The sequence below is a fragment of the Dermacentor silvarum genome, unplaced genomic scaffold (assembly GCF_013339745.2).
Source record: "Dermacentor silvarum isolate Dsil-2018 unplaced genomic scaffold, BIME_Dsil_1.4 Seq628, whole genome shotgun sequence".
Classification (NCBI taxonomy): Eukaryota; Metazoa; Arthropoda; class Arachnida; order Ixodida; family Ixodidae; genus Dermacentor; species Dermacentor silvarum.
The window spans coordinates 9,921-24,995 of record NW_023606543.1 but is presented as its reverse complement, the minus strand read 5'-3'; positions in this window follow the sequence as shown (position 1 = coordinate 24,995).

Below are 15,075 nucleotides of genomic sequence, written 5' to 3'. Positions count from 1 at the left end.
CAGCAGCACGTTGTTCCTGCGTCTGGGCACGTACGCGAGCCCGCCTTGCTTCAGCGCGAGAAGCGTTCCGCTGGAGCTGTTCGGCCGCTGTTCTGACGACACGCGGGGGCATGATAGTCCGAAGCAGCACGTGAAGGACGCGCTGCTACGCTGCAGAAACACCGGCCACCCGGCAGCTAGCGATGTGGCTAGTACGAGTGGAGAAACGCTGGCGCAGGCGGGCAGGGTCTGCATAGAGGACCTTCACCCCGCGCCGGTGACGAACATGCGGTGGCGCTGCAACGAAAGGTCATTTATCAGCGGAAAGCACTGTGCGGGCTCTTCGAAGGTCACTGGTGCAGCCGGCGGGGCATTTCGCACGCGCGTTTGCGACGGCTTTGGTGCGTGCCTGGTTTTGGGAGTTAGAAGGCGAAAGGGTGATATGCGGCTGAGCTCCATGGCGGTGCGTTTGTATGGCGCTGAGCTGTGCCCCCTCAAGGGCTGCAGAAGATAGCGGCAACGTTTCCTTTCTCAAACGAACCACTTAGTGCGTTTTGTGTAAAACCGAAATTCGAGGCTCAAGGTTGAAGTGTTTTGACATGTAACATAGCGATGATGAGTGGAGCGGTGCGGCAAACGCGAAGGCCGCGGTGCAACACCGGTCATGAATTATACGCGAAGTATTGAGTGAGACGTAAGATGCAGCGTTACGTCATGGTAAGCGTGGTATGGTAAATGTAACGAAGATACGTAGTCTTGTGAAGACGGCTAGAAGTATTTCGTACTGCAGCGTGTCACGCATTGCCCTGTGTGCAGATGCAGTGAAGAGGGGCAGCTGAACAGACGTGACGTGAGCGACTTGGACAAAATAGCGCACTGATAGGGACGCAGAATTCAGCATGATCACAAGTGTGTTCGTTTTAGTGTGAAAGCGTGAAACACGTGCAAACGTGTTCGCTGACGTGTGCGGATGAAGTGAAATGCGCCGGGTCGGTAAGTAACGCAGGCGCGAGTGTAGTTGAAGGCGACTGCAGAATTGGTTTGCGTATCTTCGTAAATACACGACACCATCACAACACAGTAAACACAAGTACGAGTCGTGCATGCGGTTTCACGCTGTACCACACGCTTTGAGAAATTGCCATGCATATCTAGGATGACGTAACCTCAATAGAACGGCACACAAGTTAGCCACCTTGCGTGGCTGGTCGCTTGCGGGGGCTGTTTGGTGACGCATTCTCGGTGGCTACTCGTGCACACGGTGACAACTGCGTTCACGCTATTGCGGCAGGGATGATTGCATAGAGAGCCGTATGCAAGGCAGGCAATTGTGTGTACCATGTAATCGGAGCCGTGTGGACATATAAAGCGTCGCTGAAGGCACGCTTGTGTTTGCCTTGTAGCGTCAATACAGTGGTTCATGCGCAGTCAGGTAGTATGAGCCCGCGCGCGTGGAGGTGAACTCGCACATGAAAACGGATTGAAAACTCCTTATATCCCCCGCACGTTTCCACATCATAGTCTGTGTGATGCAGTTTCATTGACAAGACATGTAGTGAAAGGAGTGTCGCGAGGTAATCACGTTATGATCGTGCAGTTACGTAAGTAGTGAACATCACATGAAGTCACAGTGGGGCCTGAAAGGCGAAGCATCGATTTCGATGGCTAATTAGTAGACAAGTATACGAAGTAAGGATAGTACTGTTATCGTCCGTATACACTTCGGAATGGCCACTTACTAACTAAATTAACAAGCGTGGTGTCGCGCGCGCGCAAGCAAACTTCAACACATATCACTCAATGACCCCGGAAAGTCGCTGCCAAAGCGCTGGAGTGTGCAAACGCAGCGGCAGCAGCGAGCGAATTGATGTTCGGGCCGGCTTTCGCATCAACGTGAACTAAGGCTCGAACGAAATGACAGCGCACGCCGGAATGTGTCCGCGACACAGATGGCTTTCGAGCTAGAGTGCGCGGCCGCCCAGGTCGGCCAGAGCAGAAAGCTCCCCCCCCCCCCCCCCCCCACCTCCGTCCCTAGCCTCCCCCCGGAGCGTTGCGGCGGCCTGGGCCGCGTGAAGAACGCACCACCGTGGTGTTCGCGAAAAGAAAGAACAAGACCAACACTGGCCTCGGAGCTCTCGTCAACACGGAGCACGTTGTAACACAACCAGACGACAATTGCTGTGGGCCGAACGTGCTTTTTGTGTAGTGATACATGTCCTTGTGCATTCTCTTTCTGTTATTTTGTTTTTGTAGAAACAAATTAACTAGCATCTAAACTATTATGGACAACATTTGTTCACCATAATGGATGACATTTGTTCAAATTATGGATGACGCGCCCTGGGCAGCCATACGGATAGCTGGCCCAGTGACGTATTCTGGGCAAATCACGTCATCTGGGCACAAAAATCAGCCGCTTGGCGTGCTGCAATTGGTAGCGATTTACATTTTTAAAACCTTTTAAAACCTTTTAAATTACACGCTTTACGTGGAGCACTTAGATGCGTCAATTAATGATCAGAAGGACCTACTCTAACGACTCAGTACGTTTGTACAAAATCGTTTCAGGGTCCCTTTAACGTGAACATCAATCTAAGTACACGAGCGTTGTTGCGTTTCGCTCCTATGGTACCCGCGATCTCGAGCTCAGCAACGCGATGTTACAGCCACTAAACCACCGTGGCGGGTAACAGAAAACGTGTGGCTACGCTGAGCAGCTGCGCAAATTTATTGTGAACGCTAGTTTCAGATAGATGGATAGGCGAGTCCAATGATATATGTTTGCGGCAGAAGATCACGCGCAGTCATTTGGTTTTCTACCTGTGCCATTTTCCGCAGGCTGTCACAATCGGCGTTTTTCTCACGGTGCTGGTTCAACCTCTACACAGTGTTGTACGGAACGGCGTTCCTGGAACTAGTTACTTTTGAGAGGAACGCAGGAGCGCCACCGTTCTGTTAAGGGTTGGTTGAACTGTAACGGTAACTCGTTCCACGGCATTGAACAGACGCACGCACGTACGCAGCACATCATGCCGGGCGGATAGGCAACCGCGTGAGGCGCAAAGAACTACCGCTTCCCTGTCACGTAACTATGGGGCATTTCTTTCGTGAGTTCTCCGTTATAATTTTTTTATGATTAGGCTTCAAGATTGTCTCGTGACACTCCCTCCTGTAGTTTCTTTCCTCCATGCCGGCCTGCCGCAGAGGAACCATGACGTCAGAATGACAGCGTCACTCGAGGGACTTCGCGGTGGATGGAAAATTTCCATTCCTGACTTCCTCACGGGCACCAAACCCTTCTAGTCGAGGCACAGGATGAGCTGTCGTGGTACTTGCTTGTACCAGTCGACTACCCGCTGTCGCAGATGAAGAACTTCGAGAGACTGAACCAACTTTTCCTCAAGCACAACACGGCAGTACCCTCAAGTGCTTCGGTCGAACGGCTGACAAAGTGCTGACGAAAAAAACGGGTTCCTATGTCGGACATCAACATCGAGATGCAACTCCTGCTAAGTTCAAACGATACATATAACTACTAAGTTGCGAATATGTATTCTGGACATTTTTTCCCACTCGTACTGCAATATTGAATCAGCATTCATTAAACGCCTATGTATATTTAATTTCGATGCGGTTTCTTGTGCAGGAAATGTAATTATATTGTTCCATGTGAGTAACTTTCGTTTTGCACATCTGAAACGCAGTATCCTGATGGCGCATTTGAAGATCGAAGTGGAAAGTGCCATATATGTTGTACTTGTAATAGACGAGCACCAAAGTTGCAGTTAGACATCTCTGGAGTATGTCCGGTGCTCCCTGATAAAATTCGTCCAGGAAGGTTTCTTTCGATTCTTTTTATCTCCAGATAGTGTGCTGCCGGCGATGTTCAAATTCGTATAATATACGTAATTCGATTTGAATTTTAAATTGCTCATTTTATTTCTCCTCAGGATTATCTGACAATAGATTTTAATTAAAACATCTATTGTAACGTTAATGTAACGACATATTCCGATGTTCGAAGGGTAACTGGAACGCGTTTCTTTCGCATTGAAGGTACTTGTAACGGGAACTCGTTTCAATATTGGGAAGGAACGGGGAACTCGCTTTCGTCCCTGTCTTTGAGGAACGTGTACAACACTGCGTCGACGCCAGCGCCTTACTTGGCAGTTTTTCGCTTCTACCGAAATCTGCACATTGAGCTGCATCACAATTGCGCTGTGTACTAAACGAGTAGTAAAAAACTATAGCATCGCAAGTTGATCAATTTCTAATTTATTACGCGTTTCATCGTCGTGTAATCCGAAGTTGTGAGACTGAATCGCTCATTCCATCGCTCTTTTGAAATAAATGCAAGTAGAATGTAATAACATTATTTGCAGTATCACGACTGCAATAAAGCAATCATCGTATACGTGCACACGACCTAGGTTTGATCATGCCATATGTCCTTGGATAACACAGCCTATTCTAGCAATACTGAAGAAAAAAAGGTTATTATCACAATAAGCTGAAGTTAAACAAAACAAATTAATGTTATAAAGGCTCTATTTAAGCACTTCAGGAAATCAATCAATTGGGCTAATGCGTAAATATCAAAGGGCACATTATGCACGTCTCATTACCTGTTGCGATACAAAACAAACATGGCAAATAGCCAGGGAAGGGACAGGGCTCGACAACAAAAGAAAATTCTCCCTGACAACGTGACAACTAGCCTTACAAATGATTTTAATGATTACTTTGCCACGTTTGGCGAAAACATTACGGAACAATTTAGTGTTGCACGGCCCACCACTTACGTTGAATTATATGAAAACAAATTTAGCTTTCAGGTCATAACAGAAGACCTGGTGACGTCTGCTATAAAAATGTACAGCTGATCAAAGCCACAGGGATTGATGTTATACAAGCTAGGGTACTGAAAAACAATCCAGATATTCTGAGTGCTCCACTCTGTCATTTATTTAACCATTCATTAAATGCCAATTCCTATCCAGATGTATTAAAAATGGCCAAAGTTGTTCCAGCATACAAAACGGCAACCATAATATTCCCGGCAGCTACATAATAATAATACTATAATACATACTACTATAATACTATAATAATAGTATAATAATAATATAATACATACTAATACTAATAATAATAATAATAGCATATATTGCGAGTTCTTTGGTACATGTATTTTTTGTGAGGTCTGCCGAAGCCTTCCAAGGGCTTGTGTGGCAGAGACCTGACAGTCGCGGCAAAATCACTAACAGGTTCTCGAGCATAACTAATGCTCCCAAATAAAAACTAAAGCTCTTAACCATTTTTAATAACACTTACAAATTACCAAGAAAACGCTAAACAGAGTGAAAAAGGTGCTATATGACATTGTCAAACAAAACACATCACACTATAACATGAATAGACACTGTATTAACACATGTTCTAAAAGAAAACCTCGAGATAACATTGGTTTAAAGTCTAAACCAATCATAATATTCACACAGACACAAATAAAGGTTAGATTTATACGAGAATATATTTTTATGTCACCTTTTTTTAAGGCATTCTTTAAGCCGGATAAACTTCGTTGCTCCAGTACTGAAGTGGGGAGTTCATTAAACAGATTCGGAATACTTTCGTTGCCCTTTACCATAATTAGTTCTTGTCCGAGGAACAACCTATCTGGAGGGATTGCGTAGATTCATGTGTTTTTTAGCAGGTACGCGAAAATTTTCTTTCCAGAAATATCGCGGCACAACAACAGAAAGGAACACTGAATCAAAGTTCGGCATTTACAGGGACCTGAACAAGTTAGCCGTACCAATGTTTGTGTTTTAGGCTACACTTTTTAGAATATTTGTTAATAGCATGTTTACATTGGCTTTCCAAAAGCTACTGCAATTAAAGAAACAACAGATACCATATCGTATATGCGAATAGGCTAGCGCATGAACGATTATTTTCTTTATTTTAATAGGAGCATACCTTCGGACGCGGTAAAGTAAGCACGCAGCTCGTGGAAGTTTTCCACAAATGGAAGCCATATGAACGTTCCATGATAAAGCATTATCAAAGTGAACTCCCAAATACTTAATACTGTCAACATATTCAATAGGTGTACAGTCACAGTTCTAACAATCGAAGCCATGCAAAATAACGGGCAACGTGGCATCGATAACTTTTAAGGGATTTCTAAAACAGACTAATTGGGCTTTTCGTGAGTTAACTCTTATTTGATTACTTTTACACCAGTCTATGTCATTAACTGCGTCGATTTGAAGCAGATCAACAGCCCTTTCATATTCCATGTGTCTTGAGACAAGCAAACTGTCATCCGCGTATTGAAAAATAGTGCTTGTCCCAATTACCTGTCCCAAGTCACACACGTATAAGTTAAATACACTGAGTGCACTGAACAGTGACAGACACTGTCAGCACTGATACACTGACAGCACTGAACCCTGTGGCACTCCTGCTGTGAGGTACCGCAGTGTGCTGTGTACATCATGCAAACAAACAATTTGAGAGCGATTCAAAAGATAACTATTAAAAAATCTAGAAAATGTCCCCGAAAGCCATAGTTGTAATGTTTACTGCATAGAATACGGTGGTTAACTGAGTCAAATGCTTTTGATATATCCAAGAAGAGTCCACAAGCCACCTGATTTTGTTCAAATGTTTCGTGTAAAATGTCTGACAAAGTTTCAAAAATTTTCTGCGTACCGCTGCCTTGTACAAAGCCGTACTGCGAGGGCGATAAAATGGTGTGCTTACGAACAAAGCTGTCCATAGTCTCGAGAACATGCCTTTCTAGCAGTTGTGCTAAAAAAGGAAGTACGGATATGGGGCGGTAGTTTTCTGGTTTTGACGCATCTCCACCCTTAAATATCGGAATAACACATGCTCTCTTCATTTCATCGGGTACAACACACGTGTCTAGAATACTGTTCAAAATAAAAAGAATCGGCCTCGCTAGCACAGTGATATTACCTATTATATCTTCAGCTGATATTCCATCTAAGCCTTGAGCACGGCTCCTTCGTGACCGACAAAGCAATCGAAGCAAGTCATCTTCAGCCATCGAAGGCAGAAGCGCTGAATCTGATGCTTAACTGCTAGCTGCGATAAGGTTCGGCAGATTAAGGGGCGTTCCCATATCGGTTACCAATGAAGAAAATGATACATTGAAACTATTAGCCACCGCTTGCGATAGAGCACCGAAACCTTTTAGTATCGGGTCTAAGTAGGAGCTGGACTTGATTCCCCTAAGCTCATTCACTAGAGACCACATCTTAGCTGGTTTATTTCGTAAAAAGGAAAATTGACTGCTGAAGTAGCTTCTCTTGGAACAGCGCATCATTGCTGTAACTTTGTTTCGTGCGTTTCGGTAAAGACTCTTCAATGCTTCGTCTTCTGGGTGCTTTCGACATCGTTTCCAGAGTTCGTCTTTCTCCTGAATGGCTTTCAATATTCGGTTATCTACCCAATGTAAATGTGTTTTTCGCTTATGTACCAAAACAGATCTTTTGCACTCTTGTTTCAGCTCAGTAAAAGTGTCTACAAACTTTTTATTCGCACTGGTCGAACCACTATACGCTAGCAGTGTATCCCAGTCATATTGGGAGACAAGTCTGTCAAAGCTAGCATAATCAAATATTTCTATATTTGCACATCCTTGCTTTTGACAGTATGAGCACCCGGAGATGAGATCTGGCAGCCGATATAGTAATGATAAGCCAGCTTTTTTGTTATTCGAATGGATTTAACTGTCAAAAAATCAATTGAGCGAACTAAGACGTGATCGAGGCACGAGGAAACAAGGCGACCTGAGAGCACCTCTTGTCTAGTTGCTTCATTAACGACAGATTCTATGCCATAGTCTGCTAATATGTTTAATAATCGGAAACAATCGTCTTCTCAGAGCTTAGGATATCTATGTTGATATCCCGATAATGCACATGTTATTATAGGAAGGTAGAACGTCTAAATTTTTTTCAGTTCATCGAGAAATGACTGCACGTGTTCTGACGGTGGACGATACGCAGCGATTAAAGAGAGCACAGTGCCCGAACATTCCAGGCGGAATGCAAGGCTTTCAGCAACCGAAATTGCAAACGACATCGGTGTAACTAACCATTTAGTCTTAATGAAGACCGCTATTCCCCCGCCTCGTCTACCTGTTCTAGTTAAAAAATGCTCTTGAAAGTCGGGTAGGCGTAATTGGAATAACCTATCATCTTGAGCGTTAATTTCTGTAAGAACGAGAGCATCTACTAAGCTGAATATGTTAGTGGTATCAACAAGAAACTGATTCCAATGTTTCCTTATACTTCTCACGTTTACATGAATAACGGAAAAGGACGGGCTATCAGTGACGTCAAAGACTGTTCCAAGTGAACAAAAATCTGGAAGGGAGTGATAGTTGACTGCCATTTTCTAAGTCATCTTATCAACGTCGGCGACCGTGGCGATACGGAGCACAGGGCTCCGTCTTCTTTTCGAGCAAAAATCTTGCCATTTTTAACCCACACATACTTACAGGAGCTTTCCTTGCCTTTGGTACGAGCTTTCCAGAATAGTTCTTTGTTAGTCTGAGTCAAATTTTCGTTTAGGTACATCATGGGGTAGTTTTTTTCTGTGCCAAGTCACGTAGTTTGCGACGTGCTGCCAGCCAAGTGTACCGTAATGTCGGGCTAGAGAATCTAAATAGTGCCGGTGGTACTTTATCCTTTCTGGCGGGTAATCGGTGGACCACTACAACATCCCGAGGGTTGAATTCTGTCAAAGCTAGCTTCTGTGCAAGTTCTGCTATGACAGCACGCAGATCTTCCCCTGAAGAAAATTGAAGTCCGTGGAGTTCCAAATTGGAAAGCCTGCTGTACTGCTCGTCCTTGTTGCGCTCAGCGCAAAATTGAGCTATTTCCTCAGACTGTTTTCTTAAACATTCTGTTAAAGATTCTACTTGGGTTTCAAGACCTTTTATGGCTGAATCCGATTCCTTAGTCTGAGCCAGGACTGTGTCATAACCTGTTGCCAGATACAGCACAGAGCTTTGCAACTCCAGCACTGTTTCCTTCAAGGATAACACCTCATCGATCCGGGGCTTTAGTGCAAGTAACTGGTCTACCTTTTCTTTAAGGGGCAAAAGAGTAACAACCATGTCATTGATTCCCTGTAGTTGTTCCCGGAGAGAGCCCAACTGAGAGCTAGGGTCATCGGCGTCTGCAGATGCAGCCGAGTTGCGAAGTTGTCCTGAGGTGGATTCCCCAGTAGATTATCTACAGTGCTTGCATTTCCAAGTCTCCCGTTTTGAGAATCCCATCGACAGAAAAGTGCTTTCCGCAACACCCGAGCATGTTTTCTCCAAGTGAAAGCCATTCTTACATTCCACACAGGACAAGAATCAGCCATCACTTGACAGCCGATTTGAACAAACCGAACAAATCAATGTCATGGCGAAGCACAAAACAAGTTAAGAATTTCGCACAAGGATCACGTCAAATATCAATAATCAGCATCAATCATGGCAACAGTCGGTGGCGGCGGCGGCACACAAATGAGCTCTAGGGAAGAGTAGCTCACCTGTTTAGATGAAAATAGTTCTCGTAAGTGTTCGACAAGACTTTGCGCCGACTGCGAAGCGCTTGTGCTAGGGGGGCGTCTTTTATCCTTGAAAGGACGATCCCAGGCGCCACACTCCGGTAGAATCTAGAGGCGGCAGTTACTTCAATGAATGACGTAGCCTGCCAGCAGGGACAGGTTTCGCAGATGGCCGGTTGATCCTGGGGCCGTCATTCGGTCCAGTAGTCGCAGATTCCTCTTCTCAGCTGATCGGCGGCGATACAATCTTGTGCCTGTTTAGATGAAAATAGTTCTCGTAAGTGTTCGACAAGACTTTGCCGCCGACTGCGAAGCGCTTGTGCTAGGGGGGCGTCTTTTATCCTTGAAAGGACGACCCCAGGCGCCACACTCCGGTAGAATCTAGAGGCGGCAGTTACTTCAATGAATGACGTAGCCTGCCAGCAGGGACAGGTTTCGCAGATGGCCGGTTGATCCTGGGGCCGTCATTCGGTCCAGTAGTCGCAGATTCCTCTTCTCAGCTGATCGGCGGCGATACAATCTTGTGCCTGTTTAGATGAAAATAGTTCTCGTAAGTGTTCGACAAGACTTTGCCGCCGACTGCGAAGCGCTTGTGCTAGGGGGGCGTCTTTTATCCTTGAAAGGACGACCCCAGGCGCCACACTCCGGTAGAATCTAGAGGCGGCAGTTACTTCAATGAATGACGTAGCCTGCCAGCAGGGACAGGTTTCGCAGATGGCCGGTTGATCCTGGGGCCGTCATTCGGTCCAGTAGTCGCAGATTCCTCTTCTCAGCTGATCGGCGGCGATACAATCTTGTGCCTGTTTAGATGAAAATAGTTCTCGTAAGTGTTCGACAAGACTTTGCCGCCGACTGCGAAGCGCTTGTGCTAGGGGGGCGTCTTTTATCCTTGAAAGGACGATCCCAGGCGCCACACTCCGGTAGAATCCAGAGGCGGCAGTTACTTCAATGAATGACGTAGCCTGCCAGCAGGGACAGTTTCGCAGATGGCCGGTTGATCCTGGGGCCGTCATTCGGTCCAGTAGTCGCAGATTCCTCTTCTCAGCTGATCGGCGGCGATACAATCTTGTGCCTGTTTAGATGAAAATAGTTCTCGTAAGTGTTCGACAAGACTTTGCCGCCGACTGCGAAGCGCTTGTGCTAGGGGGGCGTCTTTTATCCTTGAAAGGACGATCCCAGGCGCCACACTCCGGTAGAATCCAGAGGCGGCAGTTACTTCAATGAATGACGTAGCCTGCCAGCAGGGACAGGTTTCGCAGATGGCCGGTTGATCCTGGGGCCGTCATTCGGTCCAGTAGTCGCAGATTCCTCTTCTCAGCTGATCGGCGGCGATACAATCTTGTGCCTGTTTAGATGAAAATAGTTCTCGTAAGTGTTCGACAAGACTTTGCCGCCGACTGCGAAGCGCTTGTGCTAGGGGGGCGTCTTTTATCCTTGAAAGGACGACCCCAGGCGCCACACTCCGGTAGAATCTAGAGGCGGCAGTTACTTCAATGAATGACGTAGCCTGCCAGCAGGGACAGGTTTCGCAGATGGCCGGTTGATCCTGGGGCCGTCATTCGGTCCAGTAGTCGCAGATTCCTCTTCTCAGCTGATCGGCGGCGATACAATCTTGTGCCTGTTTAGATGAAAATAGTTCTCGTAAGTGTTCGACAAGACTTTGCCGCCGACTGCGAAGCGCTTGTGCTAGGGGGGCGTCTTTTATCCTTGAAAGGACGATCCCAGGCGCCACACTCCGGTAGAATCTAGAGGCGGCAGTTACTTCAATGAATGACGTAGCCTGCCAGCAGGGACAGGTTTCGCAGATGGCCGGTTGATCCTGGGGCCGTCATTCGGTCCAGTAGTCGCAGATTCCTCTTCTCAGCTGATCGGCGGCGATACAATCTTGTGCCTGTTTAGATGAAAATAGTTCTCGTAAGTGTTCGACAAGACTTTGCCGCCGACTGCGAAGCGCTTGTGCTAGGGGGGCGTCTTTTATCCTTGAAAGGACGATCCCAGGCGCCACACTCCGGTAGAATCTAGAGGCGGCAGTTACTTCAATGAATGACGTAGCCTGCCAGCAGGGACAGGTTTCGCAGATGGCCGGTTGATCCTGGGGCCGTCATTCGGTCCAGTAGTCGCAGATTCCTCTTCTCAGCTGATCGGCGGCGATACAATCTTGTGCCTGTTTAGATGAAAATAGTTCTCGTAAGTGTTCGACAAGACTTTGCCGCCGACTGCGAAGCGCTTGTGCTGGGGGGCGTCTTTTATCCTTGAAAGGACGATCCCAGGCGCCACACTCCGGTAGAATCTAGAGGCGGCAGTTACTTCAATGAATGACGTAGCCTGCCAGCAGGGACAGGTTTCGCAGATGGCCGGTTGATCCTGGGGCCGTCATTCGGTCCAGTAGTCGCAGATTCCTCTTCTCAGCTGATCGGCGGCGATACAATCTTGTGCCTGTTTAGATGAAAATAGTTCTCGTAAGTGTTCGACAAGACTTTGCCGCCGACTGCGAAGCGCTTGTGCTAGGGGGGCGTCTTTTATCCTTGAAAGGACGATCCCAGGCGCCACACTCCGGTAGAATCCAGAGGCGGCAGTTACTTCAATGAATGACGTAGCCTGCCAGCAGGGACAAGTTTCGCAGATGGCCGGTTGATCCTGGGGCCGTCATTCGGTCCAGTAGTCGCAGATTCCTCTTCTCAGCTGATCGGCGGCGATACAATCTTGCGCCTGTTTAGATGAAAATAGTTCTCGTAAGTGTTCGACAAGACTTTGCCGCCGACTGCGAAGCGCTTGTGCTGGGGGGCGTCTTTTATCCTTGAAAGGACGATCCCAGGCGCCACACTCCGGTAGAATCTAGAGGCGGCAGTTACTTCAATGAATGACGTAGCCTGCCAGCAGGGACAGGTTTCGCAGATGGCCGGTTGATCCTGGGGCCGTCATTCGGTCCAGTAGTCGCAGATTCCTCTTCTCAGCTGATCGGCGGCGATACAATCTTGTGCCTGTTTAGATGAAAATAGTTCTCGTAAGTGTTCGACAAGACTTTGCCTCCGACTGCCGGCAAACATACATACACATACATTACATTACATACCAATAATAATAATAATAATAATAATAATAATAATAATAATAATAATAATAATAATAATAATAATAGTAATAATACATACTAATAATACTATAATACAGCTACTAATAATAATACTACACAATAATATCCGTATTGAGTATAGTAAACAACATATTTGAAAAATTTATCGCTCAACAGCTGAAGGACTTCCTTAGCAAGAATAACATAATTTGCCCGGAACAGCATGGTTTCGATCGTCCCAGAGAAATCCACATCAACAGCTATGCTTACTTTATCTCAAACCCTCAACTCTGGCCTCAATCATCAAAAGATTACTATTGGAATTTTTATCGACATAAAAAAGGCATTTGATACCATTTGTCACTCGGCGCTACTGAAAAAACTCAAGTGCTATGGTATTATTGATGGCGCTCATGACTTCTTTTCCAGTTATCTCACATCGCGAAAGCCTAAAGTACTAATTGGCGGTTTTCTATCCTAGTCTAGGAATGTCACATGTGGTGTACCACAATGATGCGTATTGGGTCCCATTTTATTCGCTCTATATGTTAATGATTTCCCGCGGATTCTACAATCGTCTAATGCATTAATGAATGCGGACGATACTGTAATTTTATTCATAGGTAGTTCATTTGAAACCTTACAATATACTGTATCCCATGAACTACTAGCTGTTTCTATGTGGTTTCGTGAAAATCAACTGCTCCTAAATGCCGATAAAACAAAATACGTTATTTTCCATTCACGGATGAAAACTTTGAACTACGTTTCAATTAGTCTATCATTAAACAATCGAACCATTGAATGTGTTCCGACTGTTAATTATCTAGGCATTATATTTGACAGTAACCTTAACTGGAGAGACCGAATCAATAACGTTTGCAAAAAGTTGTCATTCAGCTGTTACACTCTCATACGAGCACGTCGATACCTTGACTTGACATTGCTGCGAACATTATATTTTAGCCTATTTCATTGTCACTTTAGCTATTGTTGCGAGTCGTGGGGCCAAACGTACTTAACATACCTTACTCCGTTATTCCGATTACAAAAACGAGCTGTTCGTGCGATTACTTTCTCCTCGGTGCGTCATCCCTCTAATCCTCTATTTCAGAGGCTTTGTATACTGGCGTTTACTGACATACGCAACTACAAGATTTTCTGCTTAGTAAATAAAATAATAAACACTAACACACCTCTGCCGCGTACCTTTTTCACGTTTCCTTCGCTAAACACATGGTATGCACGCAACTGTAATCTTAATCAAATGAAATCAAATCAGTTTATTTTCATCTCAAGGATGAGGGCAGGCTCGGGATAAAAGTGACATTAGTCACTTGAGGGGAACCCGAGCCTCCCTGATACATGGAAAGCATTGAGGACAGACGAACAAAAATTCATTCATAGCTGGAAAGGGTTAATATTTTACAACTTGTAATACACATAGATTCATCACGAAATGAAAATATAGATACATAGATTCCTTTATGGTTAAATTACACAGTACAATACATGAAGACAAATTACAATATACGCTGAAAGTTTTATTAGTGATAAATAATATTGCGTTGATTTCATGATAAAAGTGCTTCCCTAATAGCACGTGCGCCACATTCTTCAATTTTTATTCTTTTTTGAAATAATTTGTTTAATAAAACAGGAACAGTGAAGCGAAGCATTTGTCGGCCGAGGTGTGTTCTGCAGAATGTAATGATCCAGTGTTGTTGGTGACGAGTAGGGTATGGGATAATGTATGGTTCTAGTTGAAAAATATCCAAAAAAAGCGCGACTGCTATTGAGCAGGGATTTTTTATATCTTATTGCTAGGTAATACTCGTAAAGCTGATGAATTGGAATAATGTTAAACCGTTTAAATAATTCACCCGTGTGCGCATAATAGTCAACATTAGCAATGTGCCTAATCGCTTTTTTCTGTAGTTTGTATAGTCTATTAATGTTCGTTGCTGTTGTGCTTCCCCATACCAGAAAACAATAACTGACATGCGATAAAAACAAGCTGTTATAAAGTGTTATCTTAACGGAAACTGGAAGCAAGGAACGCAGTCGTGCAAGTATACCTACACATTTGGAAATATTAGTTATTAAGTTACTAATTTGTGGTTCCCATGACATTCTACAATTAAAAACACTCCTAAAGTTTTAACCGTCTCTACAATTTCAATCGTCGCACTACATAAGCGTAAGGCATCACCTGGAGAAGTAATCTGCATCCGCGAGTGAAAAATTACAGCTTTTGTTTTGGATGCGTTAATGACTAATGAATTTTGCTCACTCCATGGATTTAGGCTCTCTAATGTAGTGTTAATAAGTGTAGTCAATGCACCCATATCGTTACCAGTGAAGAAAATGCTAGTGTCATCGGCATAGATTATATATTTAGGTTTATCACTAATTTTTACAATATC